The 17622-nt window shown below is 47.6% G+C and overlaps 1 protein-coding gene and 1 long non-coding RNA gene across 2 annotated transcripts in view; one reads left to right on the top strand and one right to left on the bottom strand.

The window, feature by feature from the left end:
- Positions 1-2793: 2793 nt before the first annotated feature.
- On the bottom strand, positions 2794-4546 carry LOC144585101 (uncharacterized). Its single transcript, XR_013539593.1, has 2 exons — positions 4057-4546; positions 2794-3777 (listed from the first exon to the last, which is right to left on the bottom strand). It is a non-coding gene; the product is annotated as an uncharacterized LOC144585101 (long non-coding RNA).
- Positions 4547-11079: 6533 nt separating this feature from the next.
- LOC144585072 (uncharacterized) overlaps positions 11080-17622 on the top strand; it is a 42385-nt gene continuing 35842 nt past the window's right edge. The window contains exon 1 of the mRNA XM_078382558.1: positions 11080-11200. The gene's annotated coding sequence lies outside the window, so the exon portion shown is untranslated. The remainder of the gene's footprint in view (positions 11201-17622) is intronic.

Below are 17622 nucleotides of genomic sequence, written 5' to 3'. Positions count from 1 at the left end.
TTGAAGTCGATCCGGAAACGGATGGGCAGCCAATGCAATGCGGCCAGAGTGGGAGAAATATGTTGGTATTTTTTCACGCCACTGATAAGTCTGGCCGCAGCATTCTGCACCACCTGTAGTTTCCGCAGCAGCCTCAAAGGCAGCCCCACATAGAGCGCATTGCAGTGGTCTAATCTTGAGATTACAAGCACATGTACTAAGGTAGTGAGGCCCCCCACATCAAGATAGGACCGCAGCTGGGCTATCCGCCTAAGGTGGTAAAAGGTGGTTCGGACCACGGACGCCACCTGGGATTCCATGGTGAGCGCCGGGTCCAGATGGATCCCCAAGCTGCAGACCCCATCCTTGGCAGGGAGGGTCAGCACCTCCGTCTTGTCCGGGTTCAGCTTCAGCCCGTTCTCCTGCATCCATTTCAGTACGGCCTCCAGGCAGCGCTGGAGGCACAAAACGCCATCTCCTGCGGTAGGCGGAAAGGAGATGTAGAGCTGAGTATCATCAGCATATTGATGACACCGAGCTCCACACCCCCTGATGACCCCACCCAGCGGCCTTATGTAGATGTTAAACAGCATTGGGGAGATAATCGACCCCTGTGGAACCCCACAATTGAGACTCCACGGGGCCGAGAAGCTCTCCCCAAGCTGTACTCTCTGGGGACGGTCCTCCAGGAAGGAACAGAGCCAGGCCAAGGCAAGGCCCCCAATTCCCAACTCGGAGAGCCTCCCCAGGAGGATACCATGGTCAATGGTATCGAAGGCCGCTGAGATATCGAGGAGGACCAACTGAGACAATTTGCCCCTGTCGGTCTCCCTCAATAGGTCATCGCACAGCGCGACCAATGCCGTTTCTGTACCATAGCGCGGCCTGAACCCCCACTGAAATGGATCCAGGGCATCTGTTTCGTCCAGGAGCGCTTGCAGCTGATCGGCCACCACCCTCTCGACCACCTTGCTTAAGAAAGAAACGTTGGCGACGGGCCTATAATTGCCAATTGTGTCCGCCGCCAAGCTTAGTTTCTTCCTGATGGGCCTAATGAGTGTCTCCTTGAGGGCAGATGGAAATCTGCCCTCCAGGAAAGACCCATTAATTATTACAGTAGCCCATTCCGTTGTTTTAGGCCTGGCCACTTTGATTAGTCAGGCCGGGCAAGGGTCAAGGGAGGAGGTGGTGGCACGACAGCGGTCAAGCACCCTGGAGTGTCAGGCGTGACAGGCTGAAAGGAATTAAAAATCACCGGGCAAGACGGAGCGCTGGACATCTCAGGTCGACTCACTGTATTCAAAAAAAGAGACAGGTCCCGGCGGATGGCCTCCACTTTAGATTTTAAAAATGCTGCAAATTGGTCCGGTGAAAAACTAGGGGGAGGCCCATCACCCGGGCCAATTCCGGATAGGTCGTGCGGGGTTGGAATTAATTTGGGCCCATCTCTATTTTTTGGATATGATAGCATTAAGAGGGGATGGGACTGGCTAAGGAAAATAACAAACGGGGTCAGTTTCCACTGTGCTCATTAACTTTAAGAACAGCACCCTTCTAAAATACAGTTACACCCTCTCCATGTGCCACCTCAGATGCAAAGTTAAATAAATTCATAAAAGTTTCACCAGCCTTTGAAACCTAAGCTGAGTGAAACCTATTAGGTGCAGAAATTGACAAATACAGGGAAGCTTCCAACCTACATTTCCCCTTCCCCCCTTCTTTGGCGACAACATGCTGTTGGCTGTGTACTTTAAGCCTTGCACACCAGCCTGACTAGGTAGGACACCTGAAGAGCAAAAATAGTGCACATTGCTCTGTGGCTATGGCAGTTTCTTTTAGACATTCAAACTCTTGTTCCCCTGAGGATCACACTTGGGTAAAATACAAAATTAAGTTTATTTAAAAGATTTAATCGTTGTAAAACATAAGATATTCAAAAGAGGTACACGATGTACTATTAAAATTCCAAGCCGCTAACGATTAGTTGAACTTTTGGAAGCAGTTCCTCCCATAAAATAATACAGGCTAGCTACCTAAAGTATCTGGATTTATACTTAAATACAATGCTATTCTATGTTACCATTGCTCCATCTCCCATGCCATGCCCTCCTCCTCCTCCTCCTCCTCCTCCTCCTCCTCCTCCTCCTCCTCCTCCTCCTTTGACACACACTTGGTCCCCTTTTCTGTGACTTAAATCATGTCTCTGCATTGTGAGGGTATCCAATCACCTTAAAGTTGTTTGTTGGAAAGTCCATGCCCAACTTGTAACTTCCCAAAGTTCAGTCCCTCATTCCCAGGCTGGTAAACAATTAAGATGGAGTCCAGTGTGTGAGGATATGGGTTTTGTAGTCCTTATTTCTCAGGACTTGCAGGTTTTCATTGTGCCTAGAAACTGTTCCTTCCTCTGGAGAGGAGTCCACGCCGTTCCTCAGGAGTGAGAACCAAAACCTTCTTTGCCAGCAGACCAGCCTGGCGTGGGAGAAGGAGCTCTGGGAAGTTAACAGTCGGGCATGGAGTTTCCGACAAGGGACTGCAGGCTGATGGGATGTCATCACGAAGAAGAGATTTTAAGTTATAGAAAAAGGGGGTTAAGTAAGTCGTTGGTGTGTGACTGTAAGTTGGAGAAGATGGAGGACAGCTTGACAGCCTTCCACGGTGGATTGGAGTCTCAGTCATGGTAATTTAGAACAGCCAGCAATTAAGTATTAAAGCTCTTAGTTAGTAAGTATTTCATTGTTAATTCTTAGATGCTTTGCATTTAATCAGTACAATTGTATCTTTTGCTATTTATTTTGCTTTCTGGCTTTTTACTACTTTTGAATAAATATTTTATCTTTTACCCAAGTGTGCTTCTTGGGAGCAAAGGTGAGAGCACCTAAAGAGAGTGCCTTAGCCACGAGGGCTTTGTTTGCTGTTTTTGGTTATTTGGGGTGTCCTACCTGGAAAGGCTGGTGTGCAAGAGACAAAGTACCCAGTTAAGGAATTTTAAGAAAGTGGTTGGAAATCTCGGGACAGAAGATAGCTCATAGTTCCCAATCACACCCTTCTAGATCTCACCTAGTCTAGGTTAGACAGGTAGGGGATGCTGGGAACTATAGTTTGGCTCCTTCCCCTCGTGGAATGGCTCTCCGAAGGAGACGCCTTCCTGACACATGTGTTTATCTCTCTGAGACAGAAACCTTGAAGAGGACTTTGGGCAGATCAAACGAAGCTCCATCCCAGGCAAACTCTGAAAAATGTGGTACTACAAAACCCATTTCTTCACATAGACCAATCAGCCTAACATCAATCCCAGGGGAATTCTGGAATATATCTGTGGCAATCTCCTCCGAAGCCCTTATTCTCTTAGGCCTTCAGGAGGTTCTCGCTCTTCTTCCTTCTTCACTGCCACCAAGTATTGCTGTCTCAATACCAATCACTCAAGGAGACATGTGTATCTTTGAAACTTAACTTATTTATTTGATCAGGGAGGGTAACATCTGATTAATATGCAGTAGGCAAATCACAGGTTGATAATCACTTGAATCTGAATCAGTACTACCATTCAGCGTCCTCACAGATCTCTCACTCCTTCTTAGTTCACTCTTAAGTTTCACACAGTCTCTCAATACCAGAGTCTCCCTCATTCACTGAACTGAACTCTCATACTCCATACACCAGCCTTTATATCCAAACCCCTCCCCCCTTGGCACCGCCTTCCGTTCACTCATTGGCTCCTTTTCCACTGCTCAGCTGTGACGGACAGGTGAGGGCAGGGCTGTTCGCTACAATATCATAAAGCAGACATTCTGCAAGCACCTAGGAAACAATGCATTACAAAACAGAAGCTCGTGTGGATTGGTCAAGAACAAATCCTGCCAGACTAGCCTGATCTCATTTTTGACCTCCCTGACAGAAAGGGGGAACGCTGTAGATATAATATTTCTCTCTCTTTATCTATTCTGTTTTGTGTTAATGTAAGAAACCGTTGCTTTATATTAATTGTTTTTATTACGTGTTTGTGAGCCGCCCAGAGTAGACTATGTCTAAATGGGTGCCATATAAGCTCAATAAATATATAAATAAATACATACATACATAAATATCCTGACTTCAGCAAAGCTTTTGAGAAAGTGTCCCGTGATTTAGGATGATGATTAATGGCTCCTTCTCCAACTGGGAAAGGATAACAAGTGGGGTACCCCAAGGCTCAGTCTTGGGCCCGTCGTTTTTCAGCATTTCTCCTAATGATGTGGATTGGGAATGCAGGGAATGCAAATCAAATCTGTGGATATCATAAAATTGGGCAGAATAGCTAACACCCTAGGAGACAGAAACAACATTCAAAATGAGCTTGATAGGGTGGAGCCCTGGGCTAAAAACAACAGAATGAAATTTAACAAGGAGAAGAGCAAAGTACTTCACCTTGAAAAAAGAAACCAAACAGACAAGATGAAGTATTCCTGGCTCAGCAATACTAAAAAAAGATCTTGGAATCATCATAGATCACAATCTGAAAATGAGTCAGCAGTGTGATGTGGCTACGAAAAAAGCAAACACTGTTTTACCAGAGATAGGAAGAGGAATACAGTCTCCAAACCCTGCGAGGCCCTGGATCCCCCCCCCCCCGTTCAGCATTAGTTAGGCCTCGTCTAGAGTACTGTGTCCTGGTCTGGACACCACACTTCAAGAAGGATACTAACAAATTGGAAAAAGTTCAGAGGAGGCCAAGAGTGTTAAAACCAATGGATGCATTCAAAAGAACATAAGAGCAGCTCAGAACCCATGAGCTGATAAGCACAGTTTGCTGTCCTCTGAAGATGCCGGCCACAGAGACTGGCAAAACGTCAGGAAGAACCACTTTCAGAACACAGCCAAGAAGCCCGAAAAACCCACAACAACCATCAGATCCCAGCCGTGAGAGCCTTTGCGAATACAAAGTTTAGATGGTTTGCCCCGACGTGCATTACTTTACATTTTCTTAGACTGAAACACATTTTTCATTTTTCCACCCAGTCTCCTTGTTTGGAGAGATTTATTTATTTTATTTATTTATTTATTTTATATCCCGCCTATCTGGTCGGGTCAGGACCACTCTAGGCGGCTAGAGTGAAGAGCTCCTTCTGGAGCTCTTCACAATCCCTCCTGGTCTTCACCACCCGGAAAAATTTGCATGTCAATCTGCAAACTTGGCCACGTCATTGCTTGTCCTTGTCTCCAGGACATTGATGAGCAGGCTGAAAAGCACCGGTCCCAGGTCAGATCTTTGAAGGCACATCGCTCTTCACCTCCCTCCACGGTGAAAATCTGCCCATTGACTCCTTCTCTCTGTTCCCTGGTTCTCCATGAATTCTCGACCCATAAGAATACCTGCCCTCAACTCCCCTGGACTGTGGAGTTCTCTCAGGAGCCTTTAGTGAGGGACCGTGTCAAACGCCTTCTCAAAATCCAGAGAGACCATATCCACTCGTTCAACCACGTCCACCTGCCTGTTGACCTTTCCAAAGAACTCTAAAAGGTTTGTGAGGCAAGACTTGCCCTTAGAGATTGTCTGGATAGCAGCGTAGAGTTAATTGATTGATGAAGCAGACACGTTCTTCTTTTATAGCAAGACACGTGTATTATACAAAATATATACAAATATACAGACCGGCAGCACTTCGGCGTAGCAGGCAATCATCAGACAAACTGGCACAGAGGATAGCAGCAAGTGATAGAGGGAGGAGAATACATTATGTACACACTGTTCTCTTATATACATTTACAGAGCTTCTTCTGTCCAGTCACTGGGCACCTTACATCATCTTCTCCACCTGGTTGTCACCTCATCTTCAGACATTACATGATCCTCTTCTCTGTCACAGTGACTCAGCAGTCACACATCTGTTCATTATGGAAGCTCATTAATATCATATTTAATCCAGTTTCAGGCCTACAAAATGACAATATCCTGACAGAGAAGCCATGCTGATTCTCCCTCAGCCAGGCTTGTTCTTCCCTGTGTCTTTTAAGATTTTCCTCTTGGACGAGGCTTTCACACGGGGTCCCACCTCTCGGCTGAGCCCCATGCGGAGAACCACCCCTGGGCTGCATGTCCAATTTTTTTCTCTGGAATTAAAAAAAAAATTAATTTTATATTTTACATTTTTATTCTCAGGAGAAAGTCCCACTGTGGATATGTGAGTCCACGTCTCAGCTGAGAGCAAAGGGCTGCCTTTCTCCTTCTTCCATCCCGTGGGGCAGAGAAAGGAGCAAGGGAAGGAGGAGGAAAAGCTGGCAGGGAGGGAGGGAGGGGCCTTTTGCAAACAGGGGGGCTCTGAATGGCACCTCCAGGAGAAAGCCCCCCCCCCTTGCAGCCGGGAGAGCCGGCCAGAGGATCCTCTCCTTGCGGGGGGGGGGGGGGGAGATCTCCTTCCCGCCTCTGCCCAAAACCCGTGGCCTTCCTGGGCCTCTTTCTCTTTGTGCCCTGCTTTCCTCTTGGGGGGGGGAGGCTTTTCCTGCAAGGCCACCAGGAAGCCCCCCCCCAAACACACACACACACACAAACACCCCCAACACACAGGCACAAGGAGGGAGGGAGGCAATCTGTCCACCCACCCCCACAACCCCTTTCCTGCAGCCTGGGATCTGGTCGGCCCCTCCCTCTCCTCCATCCACAGCTTCTGAAGAGTCCCCTTCGAACCCCATAGACTGGGAGGGGGGATCCAGAGGACGCTCAGGATGGCAGGCCAAGCATCTGGTGGGGGGAGGAGGGGAGCCCCATCGCCCCCAGCTGACCCCCCCTCGTCACCCCGAAAGGGCCCATTTCTGGGATCCCCCTTGTGTCCTCCCTTTGCAGACCCCCCTCCCTCCCTCCCTCCCTCCCTCTCTCCTCCCCATATCCTGCATCCCATACCCCGCTTCCGACCTGGGGGGGTGAAGTTTGGGGAGGGGGTTTGCTGGAGGAAGGAGAAATTGGAGGGTGAGAAAGAGCACCGGGGGGGACGCTCCCCACTTTCCCCCCCTCTGCCACCCCCCCCCAAAAAAAAGGCTGCCTGCAAGATCCGGGGAAAGAAGGGGGTCGAGGGGGACCCCCCCCCCCCGACACGCACAGAGAGAAGGGCCTGGGTGTCTCGCTCGGGGGGGGGGAGGGACTAGATCGAGGCCCCTCCCAGACTTCCCATTCGGCCCCCCTCCCAATTTAGCCCCCCCTCCATGCGGGGAGGAAGAGGAGGAGGAGGAAGGCAGGGAGAGAAACAAAGGGACCCCCCTCGCCCCCCTCCCTCGAAGCGGGCGGGGCCTTTCGTGCTTCGCAGACGGAGCGGATTGTGAGGGGGGGTCTCTGGGGTTGGCGGGGGGGGGGAGAAGAGACGGGTTTTTCTCCATCTCTGCAACTCTTGAGCCCCCCAAAGCGGTCCTGCACCCCAGACAGACGGCTCACGTCCTTGCCGGTCCCCTGGCGGGAAACTCGCGAGGAATCCGCTCCCCCCTTGCAAAGCAGCCTCTCCCCGAAGAACAATGGAGGCCCAATGAGAGTTCGTTCCTCCTGCGCGTCACCCGTTGCTGGGCGGAAGCCTTCCAGGGCTGGGTCTCCTTGGGCGTCCCCCTGCCGCATTATGGCGTCTATGCGGGGGTTGCCTGGCAACCAAGCCACGCGCAGGGGAGAGGTTCTGGCTCCGCCCATAAGACAACGGAGACTCAATGAGAGCTCGGTCCTCCTCCTGCTCCTTCCGCGTCACCTGTCTCTGGGCAGAAGCCCCTCCCTCTGGAAGGCTGGCTGGGCAAGAATGGCCGTTTCTTCCCCCTCGAGTGACTGACAGGCTGCCCTCCAAGCCCACCCAGGGCTCCTCTCTGCGCATGCGCGAGACCCCCTCCCTGCCTGTTCGGCTCGCTCTCCCTCGCGCGCATGCGCTCCTCTTCCCCACAGACGGGGTGTGAGGTGGGGGGGCTGTGACGCGTGCGCAGTTGAGAAGGCGGCCAGAAGGTCTCCCCTCAGGAAGGCGGTTGGGGGAATTTTAGTGGCCCTTCTGGTAAGTAGAAAATTCCCCCCCCCCGTGTGTCCCTGGGAGAGGTGGGGGTGGGGGGTGGGGGGGGGGGTCTGAGTTCTCCCCAACAGGTTCCAGGATGGCGGGCAAGGCGTCTTTCGAGGAGGGGCGGGAGGCCTAAAACGTCCCTTCAAGGAAGAGCCTGGCCTGGACGGGGGGGGGGGAGGAGGAGTGGGTCTCGGAAGGAAGGACGGAAGCTCCGGCTCTCTCTCTCTCTCTCTCTGGGAGAGTTGAAAGAAGGTGGCAGAAGGTGGGGGGCGCCCCCCCAGTCTGTGGAAGGGACACCCGCACACACATCCACAAAAACAGGCACACAAAAGGGCCTCCCTCCCGCTCTGCCGGCCAGGATGGCCAAAAAGGCGAGTCTCTTCCCCCCCCCCCGCCTTCTCCTTCTCCTCCTCCAAGTCATTTCCCTTGAAAAAAAGAGAAAAGGAACCCAGGTGGCAAATCCCCCCCCCAAACACGTCCGGTGGGTGGATGGGGGGGGGGCGAGGCAGTGTCCAGCCTGGGGGGGGGAAGGACTTGAGATCCTGACAGGACAGGTGAGGAACCAGGCAGGCGAGGCGTGTCAGGAAAGGCTCTTCGGAACAAGCCTTTTCGTGTTTTCGTGTGAGGGGGTAACGAGTTCTTTCCACCTCCCTCGGGGTCTGCCAGGCTTCGGCGCCTGTGAGAGTCGGTGCGTTTCGGGGGGGGGGGTGTGACTCTTTCTGCAACCGGCTTGCACAGAAGGAGGCTATTCTGGTGAAGAGATACCCTTCCAGGTCACCAGAGTTGTTCGTTCTGCATTCTGACAGGACGGTTTCTGTAGCTCAAGGGAAGCCGCCGTCATTCATTTCTGAACCAGAGACGCTGCCTGTTTCTGTCAGTCTTTAGGCCGGATGAAGGAAAGGGAGGTCAACCTCGGGAAAGCTGATTTCTCCAACGCCCGTCTCCTCTGTGGCCCTTTTGCCACGACCTCCGTGTCATGCAGGAGGTGCTGTTTTCTCCTTTTTTAAACCAGCACTTCCACACACACTCTGCCCATTTGCCTTTTAAAATCCATAGGACTGTTTTTACTATTCTGGGCGGCCTGAGGCCCTCTGGCCAGGAGAAAAAGGGGGCTACCAATGAGAATTCCTAAATTCTGAAGAAAGAAACAGGTATGTTTGCTTAGCCCAGCTGCCTTGGCACAACAAAGAAATCAAAGGCCTAAAGGCTGCCCAGAATGTTTAAAAACAGGAAAATTGTTGAGCTGGAGAAGTTGAGTTCCTTGCCTTCAAAACATGATGAAGGGACTGATGGGCAGCCAGAGCCTGCTGAACAATTAATTAATTAACACTGAGGTTCTAAACTCCAAAAGTGGAGTGGGGTGGGGGGAGGGAGTGCTCTCTGCTCAGGCAGAGGTTTCTGCCCCCCCCCCCGAGCCAGGCCATTTCCCCCGGATGTTTCTGTTGGGCGCAGAAAAGTGACCCCCCCCTCTCTGCCGTCTCCAAGGGACCCGGCTGACTCTGGTTTGCCTTCCTCCCCAGTGAAACCTCTCAGGTCGTCTTGGGCCGCAAAGGGACTTTTGTACGGGGCAATCACCCAGGAATCCCGTTTGGATTTGGAACAAAAGCATCAGCTTGTCGTCCCAAAGCCTTACCGAGAAAAGGAGTTTACAAGGTCTGCAAAATCTTTTCACCCGTGAACTTTGGTCTAAAGGTCAAATTTTTAAATTTGACATTTTTGAAAACCAACTAAAAACATGGATGTTCATGCAGGCCTTCCCTCCAGTCAATATTTGATCTTTTCTCTTCATTTACCTTTTTTATTTATTCTTATTTTTTCCATCTTGTAGAATTTGTAATTTAATGTAGTAATTTCTCGTGTAATATCTATTTGTCGTTTTATGTATATATTTGGAAGCCGCCTAGAGTGGTCGACCAGATTGGCGGGATATAAATAAAATTAAATAAATAAATTCCACCTAACCATCTCAAAATACCGGCAGGCCTTTTCAGAAGCTAGATTTAACTGCCTTCCATCTGCAGTTTTAGAGGGACGTTACCACAGTATACCGTCTGAAAATGTCTTTTTCATGTGTAGTTTTTACAGGGATGATATACACGGGGGGAGGAGAGAGGGAGGGTCACAATCCCACCCGGGGGGGGACCAGGAAGCTTGCACGCATGCATGTGTGTGTGAGCGTGCAGGGAATCATCCTCTGGTGGTGGTTGTTTCTTCTCCTGTGCATAGAGACCTCTCTTTTCCTTTTTTGCTTTCCTTCCTTTCTTTGAGGGTGTTTCAGAAAGAAAGGAGAGGCGGTGACTCTCCAGGTGACCCCCCCACCCCACCCTGGCCTTCCTTCACCCATGCTTTAGGGTGGGTGACGCATCTCTCTTTTGCTCCACCTCTTCTTCCTTCACTGCTCCTGCCCACCCACCCCACGTACATCTCTCCTTGCAATGAGGTTGGGGAGCCCCTCCCACCATAGCCCCCCCCATAGGTGTGGGTGTGTGGGGTATGTCAGGGTTGGTCTGGGACTTTAAGAGGAGCTCCTGCCTTCCCCAACACAGTGCCAACGCCTTTCCGAGAAAAGGTGTTCGTGTTAGCCCATGATGCTGCTTTTTCTGGCCACCTTCGCTTCCAAAGGACCTTGAATAGAATTACTACTCATTTCTACTAGCCCAGTGTTTCAAAATCAGCCAGACGTAATTGTCGCAGCTGACCTGTTTGTCAGAAAATTGGACATGCGACTCAGCTTACTGAAGCTGAACTTCAGAGTACGCCTGTTATTTTCAAACATTTTAAACAGAGTTGGGACATTATGGGACCTTTTCCACCTAGTACAGTGGGGTCTTGACTTGAGAACTTAATCCGTATTGGAAGGCGGTTCTCAAGTCAAAAAGTCTGTAAGTCAAGTCTCCATTGACCTACAGTGCATTGAAAACCGATTAATCCCGTAACAGGCCGTTTTTGTTCCATTTTGGTTTTTTTCTGGTCTGTAAGTCAAATCTCAGTTTGCAAGTCAAACCTAAATTTTGCGGCCAGAGAAGTCCGTAACTCAAAAAGTCTGTAAGTCAAGCCGTCTGTAAGTCAAGGGTCCACTGTAAGACTCTTTTCTCCTTCCCGCTTCCAGTGGCCTTTGAGGAGGTGACCCTGTATTGACCCCAACAGAACTTGGGATCTTCTGGATTGAGGCTTGAGATCTCTGCATGAGGACCTCCTGCTGGAGATTTCTGGGAACGACGTCTCTCCAGGTAATTTTTTAAAAATGTCTAGTACAGTGGTGCCCTGCTTTACGATGACCCCACATTACGACGAAATCGCTTGATGGTGACTTTTTTGCAATCGCTATAGAGATCGCAAAATGATAGTTCCTATGAGAAAAATCCGCTTTATGATGATTAGGTCCCTGCTCCGGGAACAGTTTTTTCGCTGGACGACGATTTTCCCAGCGTTTTTCCCACTGTTTTCCGACCCTTGTTTCGGAAGACAGTGATTAAAAACAGCTGATCGGCGCTTGGAAAATGGCCGCCCTATGGAGGATCTTCGCTGGATGAGCAGGAAGGAGAAATTGGTGCGGAGGGAAAGAGCTCCAAGCAACGCTCCCTCCTTTCTGCCTTTGCCACCCCCAAAAGGGTGCCTGCAGGATCTGAGGAAAGAAGGGGGGGTCTCCTCGCAGGAAAGCAAAGGAGGACCCAGGACACGCACAGAGAAAGGGCCCTGGTGGGGAGGGGAGATTGAGACCCCTCCCAGACATCCGATCTGCCCCCTCCAAATTTACCCCCCCAAGGAGGAAGATGAGAAAGCACAAGAGAAAAATAGACGCCTCCACCTCCCTCCACTTGCAAGGCCTTCATGCATTGCAGACCAAGTGGGAGGAGGGGCCCAATCCAAATTTTACGGTCTCTGGGGGATGTGGGGGGGCAGGCTCTTTTTCTGGGCATTTTAAAATATATCTTTCTGCAACTTGAGAGTTCTGGGAACTTGCTTACATTCCAGTAAAATGCACAGCGGAAGGCCAGCTCTTTTAGGTGAGAATTAGCTGTAGAAGTCCCCTTTACCCAGTTGTTCTTGGTATCCACCCTCACCAAAGCCTGGCACTTTAGAAAATAAGCCTCAGGAGGTGATGTTTAACTATAAAAGGTTTTGTGTACTTCTTCTTTTATTCTTTTTTTTTTATTTGGATAACTTGGGTTGGGGTATGGGATAAAGAAGTTAAAAGGGAAGGAAAGAGGATTTGGGTTAGAGGGGGAGGAGAAACAAAAATATACTAACATCCATTCTATTCATATTGCAATATCAAGATCCAAACTCAGCTATTCTACTATTTTCTGCCTTCCATATTTTAGTTCACATTTATATCTATGTTATTTGAGCACTATCCGATGACTCTAACCATTTGTGAAATAAGTCCCATCTTTTTGTTGCCTTTTGTAATGGATAGGCCTTCATCACTTCTGATAAGATGTCCATTTCTGCTGTTTCTGTAAGATCTTCTTGTTTCAGTACCACCTGGCTTTTCCCATTTTTAGCATAAAGAATTCTAGCTGCAGTAATTATATATAAATTATACATTGCTTTATCTATATTGTCTAGTATCATACTCAATAAGAACAGTTCTGGGGTTAATGGAACCTTACAAAGCAATATTTGTTGTAACACAATATGTACTCCTATGCAATATTGTTTCGCTACTCTACAATTACACCACATACGATAGTAGCTTTCCACATGTGTTTCACATTTCCAACAGATATTTGATGTGGCAGTCCAGCCGCCACACAGGTGCGAAAGAATCACACAGGACACAAAAATCAGGGCCAAATGGGTTCCAGAGCCTAACAGTGAGCCGTGGTGTATTGTGGCTTGAGGGAAGAAAAAACTCCTGCCTGCACGCCCGTAGCCCTTCTTTATTCAACACAAAATGTCCTCCAATACAGGGGTTATACAGCCAATCGCCATACAGTATACACAGCCAATCGCCATACAGTATACAAACTTACACATCTTCTCACTGAGCATGCTCAGGGTAAAACAACATTACCATATATGGGTATATTACATAAGTTCCCTAGCTTGCTGGTGTATGCAGCTGCTTCACTTAAACATAATGGCGTACTCCCACATCTCCTTCGTTTTTATTTTAATTTAGTTAGAAGTCATTGCCAATTACATACTCCTATATATTCTGAGTCCAATGAATTATGACGAAGGTATGAAGAACTAGGAAACTGTTTTTTATCTGGAGGGATTCAGTATTAAGCACATAGTGAGAGATTTGATATAATTGCTACAAGGTTAAAGAGAAGGTAGGAGTAGCATGAGCAAAGCAATTACGAAATATATGAATCAAGCTTGGAATAACTGTATGCAGCAAGAAATCAACATGAGAACAAACGACAATAATAAAGTACATAAGTAATTGTCAAAGCCATCCAAAACCGAATGACAGTAGCTATGACCAAAAGGAGTCCCAAAAGGGAAAACCTGACACCGAATTGAATTGAGTAAAGTGATGTTCCATGTCAGAAAGTCTTTGAGAAATATCAGAGAAATGATCAGGAACATAGATGTAACAAGCATCACCAATCAAGACACAGACGCCACCTTTACTAGCTAAGATAAAATCAAGAGCTCATTGGTTTTGTAAGGCTACAGTGCGAAATTCTTTTTAGGTCTAACATTAACAAGTTTCAAGGCACGTATTGTGTCATTAAATGTAACTTCTGTAAAGTTCGAAAGCTGTAAAAGATTATTATAGTTCCACTCCCCACCCCTCGCAGGAGAGAGTGAGCGCATGGGTTCGATGGCTTTAGACATCCATGCAGGTAGGGGTACACTAATAAAAAATCCATCAGAAAAGGAATTGCCGGATATATGAGCACATATATAGCAGTTAATAACTGAAACTTTTGCAATATCTTTCATAAAATAATTGTCCCTCCATGAGGGTGAGTAACAGGAAACATTAGTAACAACTATGAAACAGAGTACTATTATTTTCTCTCGGATCGCCATGGCCTAACGCAGCGAGCAGGAATCCAACGAGGTGTTCCGTCCACTTCTACTGCGTATCCGCGTCCCCATGTGATGAGCTGGGCGGGACCATGCCACTGTGGGTCCAGCGGGATACGGTAGGATACCAAAGGACGTGGAAGCTGCTCCTGTGTTCTAAAATGAACCTCAACAGGAGTTCCTATTATGAGGATAAAAAAGATGATTAAGAGCATATAGTACTTTAGCAACACAAAAAGGTATATTGGCAACAGGAACATGTTTGCTATCCAACTGTTTAGAAAGCAAGGATTTGAAGGTTAAATGAGCACGTTCTACTATAGCTTGACCAGTAGAATTAAAGGGAATCCCATGAATAAGCTTAATTCCCCAGTCTTTACAAAATGTTGAAAAGGCAGATGAGACATATGCAGGTCCATTATCAGTCTTGAGGGAAAGTGGTCGTCCCATAATGGCGAAACAACGGATGGCATGTTGTATCACATGACGAATTGTTTCTCCTTTAAGCGGTGTAGCCCAAATAAAACCAGAGAAGGTGTCTACAATCAAATGGACCTTAGAAAAGGGAGAAAGCAATGGAGCATGTGTAACATCCATCTGCCAAATATCATTGGGTCCAGTTCCACGTGGATTGACAGAATCAAAAGGAAGATTTAGAGGAGAGGTAGCACAGGAAGAACAGGTAGAAACAATATCACGAGCTTGAGACATAGGAATGGCAAACTGTTTGTGAAGAGTCTTAGCTGATTGATGGAAGAATGAGTGGGAAAGAAGAGGGTCATCAAATAGCGAAAAGGCGACAGATACAGGGGAACGGAGAAGCGAATCAGCCATTGCATTACCTTCAGCCAGAACACCAGGGAGTCCAGAGTGAGAACGTATATGAGTGACAAAGACAGAGGCAGTACGAGCATGGAGAAGAGCCTGCAGAGAGTCAAAGAGATTGTAAAGTTCTTGGTCCATAGTAGGAGATAAGTAAGAATGAGGAAGATGAAGCAAAAGACGATAAACATATTGAATGTCAACAAGATTAAACGGCTTTATGCAGAAGATGTTAAAAGCAAGAATAACAGCAGTTAGCTCAGAACGTTGAGCAGAGGAGCAAGAAGTAGTGTAGCGAGACTGCCATTTGCCTTCTTCATCTTTCCACGTAATGACCCCACAGGACAGGGAGCCATCGGTGAAAACAGTAGTAGCATCTGGAATCGGATAATCTGCAAAAAAGGAACTAAGAGTATGAGACATAAGAGAGAAAGGTAAGCCGTCTATCCTTAGGAGGATTGGCTAGTACAGCACCAGAGAAGCCTGCGACAGCCACCTGAAAAGGAACAGAGGTTTGTAGGAGTCTTTCTACTTCTCCTGGGGAGAAAGGTAAGTAAAGTGACACAGGGTCTGTCCCAGTAAGTTGAAGAACACGGGAGCGAGCCTTGGCAAGTAAGTCTGAAGTAGCTTCAATCAAACTGTAGATCTTCTTCGGTGGAGTGTGTGGAAGATGAAGCCATTCTACTATATAGACTTGATTCTGACCGGGAGAGTAGATAATTCCTGTTGGTAAAGCCATAGGAGATGAAGGCGGGAAAATAGCACAGGCAACCGGAGAGGTATCATAAGGAATCCTATCCACAGAACGGTCTCGTAGTGCCTGGGAGATCAGGCGAAAAACACGCTGCATATCTGGAGTTATCGGGATGATGTCAGCCGGAGAAGAGTGTCCTGTTAAGGCAGCAAACAAAGGTGATAGAGCTTGTGTTCGAAGTTTCAAATATGGTCGTACCCAGTTAATATTTCCTACTAAACTTTGCAGTTCTACAAGAGTGTAAGTAGTTTTAAACTTTAAATCAGGTAAGACGGGAAGTGAGGCTGACTCTGAAAGTTTGTGTCCCAGATAGGTGTAGGGAGGTGATGATTGTACGTTCTCAGGAGCTATGACAAGTCCATATTCAGTTAAGGTTTTCACCAGGAAGGTAGTATGATGATCAGTTATTTCTTTACCAGCAATAAGGATGTCATCCATATAATGGTAAACTCTTAGCTGCGGAAAAGCATTTCTAAACGGTGGTAAAAGCGTTCCTTAGAATGGCCCTTACACCACTTGTTCTCCCCTTTTTTTCAGTCTTCCTCCTTCCCTAGGACGCCCTTCTAACTATTTCTCTTCACTGACCAACCCTGGTCAGAGAAGAGCATTTATGTTAGCTCACCTCAATATCTTCCCTTCGGCGGTTCATGCAGGCCGATTCGCTAAGATCCCCCATGCAAATAGGCTCTGCTTTTTCTGTCATACCCTCCCAGATTCCCTGGACCATATTTTATTTCATTGCCCGGCGCATTCATCTCTGAGAAAGCTGTTTCTCGAACCGTGGCTTTCTCTTTTGCCCAACTCCCTATCCTTTTTCCTGAATGATTCTTGCCCGCGGATTACATCTGCCGTTGCAAGATATCTTTTGGAAATTTCCAATTTAACCCATTACCTATGATACTATTTGTTGAGTGTATCTCCTATTTTACGTTTACTCTGATCATCGCTTGGCTTGTACCTATGTTTTGTTGTTGTCCGTTTATATGCCAATAAAGGTTTCGATAAAAAAAAAATCTTTGGGCATCTTCTTCATCCTCTGGGTTATATACTTCCCAGTGTTCCATTGCTTCCAACATCTCCTTATCCACTGATACTTCAGGCAGTGAAAACCGACTGCTAAAAGCCATTTTTCCTTTTTTTCCCCCTCTCTCCCTGCAGCCTTGGCTGAAGCACGGGAGGAGCAATAAAACAATTAAACTGTCAGCCTTGACTGATCCTACTTTCCCTCCAGGAAATCCTTTTGGCTCTGGCTTGGGGTAGGAAATTTTCCTTTTTTTAAACTTTATTTAATTATTTTTAAATTCCTTTTATTATCCTGGCTGCTCCTTATAGACTCCTGCTACACTCAAAACAATTTTGCCACTCTGTCACCTGAGTGAAACGAGCTGGCACTTTTTAAACAGCACAATGCTTGTTCCTTGGAACTCTAAAGCCACTGGCAGAATCTCTCCTTGCATCAGTTTAGCCTGAGCTTTCTGCATAGGAGTCTTCTCCAGTCACAATAATTTACAACCTTCCCTGCTTTGCTCTGAAGCTCACGCCAGAGAAGTTTCTCTTGTCCTTTATTTAGCAGTGTGTATCTGCTTACTCACACATCTGCCTTCATAAAACAATTACCAGCGCTAATTCAGCCCTTGAGCAAAGCGCAACCCAAGCTGCAACTATTTAAGCTGTCAGCATGGCATAAACACAGCACATGGATTTGTATCCAAACACAGCCACCATGGCTTGTAAATCAAATTCCATCTGCCACTATACTGTAAACACGGCACATGAGACTCAGATACCAAGATGCCACCATGTGGTAAAAGTGTTCCTTAGAACGGCCCTTACACGGGACAGAGAGGGATCCAGGAATGATCCGTCCCTATCTCCAGCAAAAACGGGTCCTGTAACTTTGCTCTAGGCGACTTCTCACCCTTTCGCCCAAGTCTGTCCCGATTTTAAATAAACAATGTCTAGGAGCTCTGGAAGATCTAATCTTCCTTTCATTAATCTAGGACCCTAATTTGGTAGCGTAATGTGGCCAGATCAAAACAATCCTAGTTCCAAAATATCCAATTTACTACAGTAGCTTGGTCTAAA

The sequence above is a fragment of the Pogona vitticeps genome, chromosome Z (genome assembly GCF_051106095.1).
Source record: "Pogona vitticeps strain Pit_001003342236 chromosome Z, PviZW2.1, whole genome shotgun sequence".
NCBI classification, from domain to species: domain Eukaryota; kingdom Metazoa; phylum Chordata; class Lepidosauria; order Squamata; family Agamidae; genus Pogona; species Pogona vitticeps.
The sequence above is the reverse complement of the archived record's forward strand: the minus strand, read 5'-3'. Positions and strand labels throughout refer to the sequence as shown.